We start from the raw sequence: 8803 nt of genomic DNA, 5'->3' as shown, positions 1-8803 counted from the left end.
TAGCTTTTTTGCGTATCTGTACTTTACTGAAGTATTTAAATTTGGGGAGACTTTTACTTTAACTCCACTACAGTTCAAAGTCAAATATCTTACTTTTTACTCTACTACATTTTCAAAATCAGTCGTTCCTTTTTATTTATGAGTGGATAAAAACGTAACTGGTCAAACGAGCCACCAATCACAGTACAGCGCATGCGCGTTTTGTTTTGAACTTGCCTTGGCGGCATCTACTAAGCGCGAACCAGGGGTGTGTTTCCCAAAAGCATCGTTAGCCAACTATGGTCGCAAGTTCCGTCGTTATCATCATAGTTCAACGAGTCGGTGTTTCCCGAAACCATCGTTCCAACGAACATTCGCAAACAGCATCGCAGAGTTGTGTGGTTGGAACGACAGCTCTCCACCTGTGGTTAGAAGCAGAGTTTCTTGTTATTATAACATGTGGGCTTAATAAATTATTATCTTGAGCCAAATAAGCAAGATGACATTCAGTACAATCAGTATCTTTTATTTAGAAGACATACAAATCAGTGGGGATTTCTTTAAGACTGCAAGGGAAGCTCAGCTTCCCCTATAATGTCAAGAAAATAATGGTCAAATATGTACTATTGTGTAAACAATTTATTGACTAAAAATGCGTTAGAACACGTTCATCTCGAAGATGAGTTCGTTCAGAATCAGCTACATTACATATAGCAGGTCGGCTGACTCGATTTACTTCTCATACATTCCCGTAGCATCAGTGCATTTCCCTGTTGAAGCCGAGCGTCCATTGACTTCAACGGGGCTGCTCTGAACAGTTTTTTTCAGTGCTCCGAAAATAGACGGTCATTGGATAAATGCTGCGATTATGTCCCGCCCACGGACGCTCAGCGTCTCTGGGGGTGAATGAGGAGTGGGCTGGCCCGACTCGGGCTTCAGCGTGATGATTGGAGGATCTGTCGAAAGACTGCATCTCCTTTTGATTGACAGTGAATCTGTACTATAAGAAGTCACTGAAGCTATTTCAAGCTCAGTCCCATCGCGGATTTCTCAAGTGTAGTCGAAAGACAAACTGCTGCAACCTATTTCTTTATATTTGTTTGGCGAAATTGCTAGTCAATTTGCATAATACATTTCACACAATTATACACCACATTCCTTGTTTCAGTTTTACCAAGTTTAATATATTTTGTTTTAGAGCGTTCGTTCGTTCATTCATTCATTCATACAGTAGGCTAGGCTAGTGTCGTACGGGTGAAACTGCACACGATGGCAGACGGTGCTAATATTGTCGACCTGATTTTGGCGAAGCCATTTGAAAGTGTTCCTTACGAGGAAAAAATTTGAATTAAACAGCAGGGCAGATTAACACCTAAGATTGATTTAGTGCAAAAAATAGGGTAAATAAGTTTATAATGTAGGCCGAAAATGAGCTTCCCCTCTTTGAAAGACCAGCAGCCGCCACTGATACAAATGTCCTTTATGTCTTTTAGTTTGTCAATAGATTTAAAGCACCGTTTTTGAAGAGTGCGCATGTGTGAACGTGCTCTCGTGTGTAAGAACGAGCCTATGATTGAATCTGGAAATAAAGCAAATAACTGAGAAAAATATGAGATAGTCCTCAGATGACATGTCCGTAATTTATAGCAAAACATCTAGCATTAATTTGATCGCAAACAGATTCATTAAAAGTAGTTTTTACTCCACCACATTTGTGACATCATTAACCAACGTGGTTGAACAACCAATTTGAGACAATACGGTTTCGGGAAACAGTCGTGACTAGCAAGTTGATTTCTTCAACAGTGCATTGTACTACGGTAGTGGAGCAGCAAGTTACGTCGATGTACGGGAAACGCAGCCCAGAGCCGTTAGATATGAGAGTTGCGAACATAGACGGTTGCGACAGTGATCTCGCCGCCGCGCAGTCACGTGATTCGTGTAGCTCTCAATAGTTCCAAACAAATTGCGTTGCCAATGATTTTAAGCGGGGCAGAGAGCAGCAGCTATTATTGCAGCAATTATCGGTAAATATTGACGCATAATGTACATTGCTTATTATGTTGACACTAAAATGACTCATATAATAGCATTTTTTTTCTGGGGAGTAGCAGAAACACTGCATTAATACGTTTTTGTGTTTAATTTTGAGGGAAATTGGCTGCTCCCATAACATAGAATATATATATATATATATATATATATATATATATATATATATATATATATATATATATATATATATATTTATATATATTCTATGCATGTGTGTGTATATATATATATATATATATATATATATATATATATATATATATATATTTAATGGCGTTGTGCAGGTTTATGTGAATGTATCATAACATTAGGATGTTAATAATTATGACCATAGACACTCGAGAAAAATATATACAGTAAATACTGTAAATGTATTATACCTTATGGGAACAGTCCCTTCCCTCCAAAATTAAACACACAAAAAAATGTAATTCATAATTCAAATATATATATATATATATATATATATATATCTGACTAATTAATGTCATTTTATTAATAGATTGGTGTGCCAAGAGTGACATTAGTCTTCATGTAGACTGAGTTAAGCAAGAGTCTTGTGACAAATTATAATAGGACATTATGGCCATAAAAAATCATAGTACCTGGATACTTAAGTACATTTGAAGGCAAATACTTTTGTACTTTTACTCAAGTGAATGTTTAAAGGCAGCACTTTTACTTTTACTTGAGTAATATTTTACCTTGAGTATCTTTACTTTAACTCAAGTACATGGTATGTGTACTTCGTCCACCACTGGTTGCCACCTGTGTGTGTGTGTGTGTGTGTGGCTTGTGTGTGTATCATCTGTTAAAATATTGTATATAATGAGCTTCCAAGTATTTGTACGTCGAGAAATAGATTACTTTCAGCATTATCTGTTCTAATGAAGAACAGGTGTTAGTAACTGCAATTATGTCTTTATTGATTTTTCTTTTTTAATCTTTTTTTTTTCCTCTTGAGGAAGACTTTCTTAATTAACTGGCTCAATTATATTGATTCCCCAACCTTTGCACTGTTTTGCTGATCTGCACTCAGTCCATCACTCTAAGCCATCACAAGTGAAAAGATAAAACAATTCAACACAGTATATAAAAATGACAACAGCATATACAGCAACATTAATCTGTAAGAGAAATGAGAACTGTGTGCAGATCAAGTGACATTTGTTTTCATCTAGTATGAGATACCTTGCATTGTAATTTGAAAAAAATAAACTGAACTAGCAAACCAAAAAATGGTGGTTGTTCCAGACTGCACAAATAACAGGAGTGCATGAAGTTTGGAGGATTGGTCTTCTATAACATAACCTTGCAATTGCTCATTTTTAATGAGGATAGAGGTCTGTAATCTGATTACTCCCATGAGAAGCCAAAGTAAACAAAACTCCACTGCTTTTGGGCTAAACTGGATCAAAGAAAAAGCTGAAACTGATATGGAAGGATAGCAGCTTTCCCTGGAAATGGTCTTCGACTTTGGTGGTCTGACTTATCTGCATTATCATTTAAAAAGAAAAATCTAGCACAAACATCTCTTGATGTTCCATCGCTGTGCCGTTTCTAGACGTGTACCTCTAAATAATTAATACTTCGCAAAATCAATAAGTCACGTGACATTGCATATCAGTGAGCTATGCAAGTCAACAGAGCAACACCATAATTTATCAGAATTCACCTCAACACTCAAATCTTCATTAGAGACTTGACCCCCAAAAGTCATAAACAGAATGAGGATTTTTCATTAAATAACATTAAAAACATCTTTCTAAATATGATTGACAACTGTCATTTTTAATAATACAACTTCAAGGATTTTATCTTCTTGCAAGAACAACATCAAAAAGCATATAAGGGCAGCATAAAAGTAATCCATATGACTCCAGTGGTTAAATCCATATCTTCAGCAGTGATATAATAGGTGTGGGTGAGAAACAGATCAATATTTCCTTTTATAGTCCTTTTCACTATAAATTTTCCTCCCTGCCCAGTAGGTGATGATGTGCATGAAGAATGCAAATGGTCAAAAACAAAACAAGAAAAATGTGAAAGTGAAAGTGGAGATTTACAGTAAATTACTCAAATGCTGATCTGTTTCTCAACCACACCTATTATATACTTACTTCTGAAGAAATTGATTTAACCACAGGAGTCATATGGGTACTTTTATGCTGCCTTTATGTGATTTTTGGAACTTTAATTTCTGGCCACCATTCACTTGCATTGTATGAACCTAAAGAGCTAAAATATTATTTTAAAAATCTTTGTTTGTGTTCAGCAGAAGAAAGAAAGTCCTACACATCTGGTACGGCATGAGGGTGAGTAAATGATGAGAGAACTGTCATTTTTAGGAAATCTATTCCTTTAAAAGAAACATCTCAACATCAAAGAATCCACTTTGATCGGTTTAGAAAAATATGTCCCTGGGAGACTAAACATACAGATTGCCCATAATGCTATTTCAAAACAGACCAAAAGCATTTTGAAGACACAGCTATCAACAGAATTGCTTGTCTGGGTATAGAATGACCAGACGGTCAAGAGCATCCCATCTAAGTGGACTGGGATATGTAATTTCTAAAATACATAAAAGCATCTAATGTGCCAAAAGATGTTTATGGGAAATAATAAATCATTTTATGAAAATGCTTAAGGGTAGCTGACATAAAATATTTTTTGTCAGTTGTACTGCAGTATGACATGCTGTACAACATCTAAAACAGTATATTACTAATTCTTTAACATTACGCCTAAAGCTTATTAAAGCTATTGACTCATTTTAACCCCTAAAAGGTTTTTGTATTCAGGAGGATACAGCCATTTAAAAGTTTGGGGGGAGGAGCAATGGTTGAGTTTTTTTTTTTATTATTGTGAAAAATGTTGAAACGTGGGTCCCTGCAAATACTGAGGCCATGTGATTTTATATTTAAAATCTTGCATCAACTTGCAGTCTTAATCTAAATGTAACATGGCATAATTTTTTGAGAAGGCAGCTGAACTCGAGGCACATGTTCCTATCTTTCCAAAGTTATATTATTTCTACAAGCTTGTTGTAGAAACTTGAAACTGTAAAAATAGCAAGATTTTGAAGGAAAACATAGAAAAGTATTATATGGGCCCTAATATATTAGAAAGTAACAATAAATACATTTTCTGAGGTAGTGCTGGGTAAAGAAATTGATTTTCAGATGCATCACAATCTTCATTTCATCTTGATGTCGATTCTTATATCTCAAAATCTATATTTTGCTATGCAAAAACCATTTAAAATGCAAGTAAATCATTTGCATATGCAATTACATTTTGCACTATGGGACTAAAAATGTCTGATTAGCACAGGCTGGTAAATTTTCAGATTTCACCAGAGGTTCCACCAGTGATTGAGTTGTATAGTGGCGAAGAAGTCAATCATTGAGATCCTTTCACTGCATGTGAGAGTAAAAGTTTGGTTTGATTCGTTCCATGTAATGAGTGTCTATAGATGAAATCCAGGCAGTCCATCTATCATTAAAAATGTTATTTTTGTATACCCTTTATGTTCTTTACAGTCAGTTGTTGATCAAAAACAACTAAATATAAACAGTTCATTCAACTCACACAGAGCACAGATGTGGTATACTCTTGATAATGTGTGCTCAACCAAAACACTTCTGGGAGACACTTATTGAATTGCCACTATAGACAATGACTGTATCATTTTAGCACATGTTCTACAAATCAGTGTAAAAACTTAGAAATAGTACAAATGATGCATGTAAACAATAAACATGTCACAATATAATAGGTCCAATGGGGCTAAAGAAAATGTGCTTTTTTCTGATCACAAAATTTATCAAGATTGAAAAATATATATATATATATATATATATATATATATATATATATATATATATATATATATATATATATATATATATATAGGCCTACAGGGGTTTAAAGTGATATCGTGCATATATAGTGGCAATAGATATATAAAAATTATTTTGAGACAGCAAACTGCCTTTTTGAGTAACAAATTAAGATTATGCTTACTTAATAAATACTTTTGAAAAGGGCACACAATTTCCTGTTATATATATATATATATATATATATATATATATATATATATAGATAGATAGATAGATAGATAGATATAGATATAGATTCAACATTAGATCCTGGATCAGGAAAATTGTGCAATGCATAGTGGCAAACAGGTGTTAAGGAAATGTCACAAACTGCCTTGTGTTTTTCCCTCACCTTCAGTTCTGTTTCAGGGACTGTTTAGTTTTCCCCTTGTTCATGGACTTCATTTCCCAGTATGCACCTGTATGATTTCACTCACCTGCCCTCCATATTCCACAGCCCTCATTATTCATTTTTGTATAAATATCCTCTTGTTTCATTGTCAGTTATTGTCTGTTTGTTGTATGTGTATGTTATGGAGTGGTGGTGGTGTAGTGGTTGTGGCAGCGGGGGCGTGGTCAAGCGCCCGTCCGGGAGAGAGAAGCGGTAAGGGCGCTCACACCTGGGCCAAATTATGACTAACACCTGTCTCTAATTTCAGTAGAGTGAGGAGAGCGGTTAAAAAGCCAACAGCCGGAGAGCAGAGACAGAGGGGAACAGAGCAAGCCAACTGAGTGCGCTTGTGTGTGTGTGTGTATATATAAAGTGGTTGTCAGACAGATCTAATAAAAATTCCTTACCTTACGCTGTATCCTCCGCTTCTTGTCCTCCTTCCTGTGAGGGTGTCACACTGGTGCCGAAACCCGGACCTAGCAAAATGGAACAGAGTCGCCCCATAGAGTCCTCCCAGCTGGCTGAAGTCCTCCAGTCCCTCACGACACTCCACCAGAGCCACCAACAATCCCTGCTTGAGCTCTCGCAAGACCAGGATCGCCGCTTTTTGAGATCATGCGGGCTCAAGCAGAGGACCGCACGCCATCCGAGCCTCCTCAGCCAGGAGGCCGCTCCAGCCGCAGCCGCGACCCCGACACCCACGCCACATTGCCCCCGCCTCGTTACAGAAGATGGGGCCGGCGGATCTACCCAGAGGCCTTCATCGACCTCTTCGAGAGGACGGCGGAGATTTGGGGTGGCCCCAAGAGCAGTGGGCAGCCCGCTTAGTCCCTCTCCTGTCCGGGAAGCACAACTCGCGGCCCAACAGCTGCCGGCAACAAGCCTCCTGGCTTACCACGACTTGGCGTAAAGCCATCCTGCAACGGGTTGGTCGGTCCCCAGAAGAAAGCCGCCAACTCTTCCGGACCTTAAAGCTGGAAAAATCCGACCGCCCGCTTATGCTCGCTCAACGGCTCCGCGGATGCGTGTCGGAGGTGGCTGCTTGCGCTGGACCGCAGGCGCCGAGGAGCTCGTCGACCAGGTGGTACTGGAACAGTTTGTCCAGCGCTTGCCCCGAAGACGGCCGAGTGGGTCCAGTGCCACCGCCCGGCGCCGCTGGAGGAAGCCGTCCGGCTCGCTGGAGGACCACATGGCGGCGGTTCCTAGGGCGGATGAGCCCTCTCTGTCTGTCTCCCCTTCCCCTGTGTCTTCCCCTGTTTTTTTTCCCTCCCTCTTCCCTCTCGCCTGCTCTCTCCCCAGGGTCCGCTCCTGCCCCTCGCAGGCGTGGAGCTGCTCGCGACGCCCAGCTCCCCGGTCTTGGGAACACCCACCAAGCCCTTTCTCCATCCTTCAGCCGCCTCCTCCTCAGGCGGGGCTCGCCAGCACGCGGTGCGCCGCAGCGCCTGGGCCGGTCTGCTGGAGGTGCGGGACCCGACCACTTCCGGATCAGTGTCCGCTGATGGAAATAGGGGCGTGGTACGGGTCTCCGATGTTCCACAGACTGCCCCGATCGAAGTTGGAGCGCATCGGATTCCGTAAGAATCTAGGGTATATACCAAGCTTTGCTGGATACCGGCTGTAACCAGACCACCATCCACCAACGCTTGGTTCAACCCGGGCTTTGGGCTCAGCTAAACTGGTGAGGGTAGGTGTGTGCACGGGATATTCACAAATATCCCGTGGTGACTTTGGCGATCAAATTCAGGGAGAAAAGCATAGTGTAGAGGCAGCGGTTAGTCCCTCGCTCACCCATCCGCTAATTCTGGGTACAGATTGGCCAAACTTTAGGAAATTATTGAGGGAGTTTGCGCTGATGGGTCCTGGCGTGAAAGTGAAGGGGTGTGTGATCTGCGAGGCTTTGGCGGGGAGGCGGAGCCAGGGCCGCCCTCTGCTGCTCCGAAAGTGACGGGAAGGGGCGAGGTGGACTCTCCTCCGGAGTTCCCGGAGGGGACTTCCTTGAGCAGTCGCGGATGAAACCCTTAAGCACGCTTTGACCAAGTGAGAGTAATCGATGGTCAACAACTCCGCCGGGTGTCGCCGCCTCATATCCATACTTTTCGCTGATCAATGATCGCTATACAGGGTGACGAGGACGCTCCAGACAAAGGAAAAAGTAACTCAATTGTTGATTCCACGGAGCCGCCGGAAATGGTTTTCCAGGCTGCTCACTATAATCCTATGGCCGGTCACCTAGGGGAACGAAAAACACTTCTCCGCCTAATAGCCCGCTTCTATTGGCCGGGCATTGGCGGTGACGCCCGCAGGTGGTGTGCGGCGCGTCGTGAATGTCAGCTGGTAAACCCACCGCCACCCTAAAAGCTTCATTGCGCTCTCTACCATTAATCGAGGTCCCCTTCGAAAGAATTGGGATGGACCTCGCCGGGCCATTAGAACGGTCAGCACGCCGGACATCGCCGCGTTAGTCCTAGTGGATTACGCGACGCCGATATCC

The sequence above is a fragment of the Xyrauchen texanus genome, chromosome 33 (assembly GCF_025860055.1).
Source record: "Xyrauchen texanus isolate HMW12.3.18 chromosome 33, RBS_HiC_50CHRs, whole genome shotgun sequence".
Taxonomy (NCBI): domain Eukaryota; kingdom Metazoa; phylum Chordata; class Actinopteri; order Cypriniformes; family Catostomidae; genus Xyrauchen; species Xyrauchen texanus.
Note: the sequence above shows the minus strand (reverse complement) of the source record.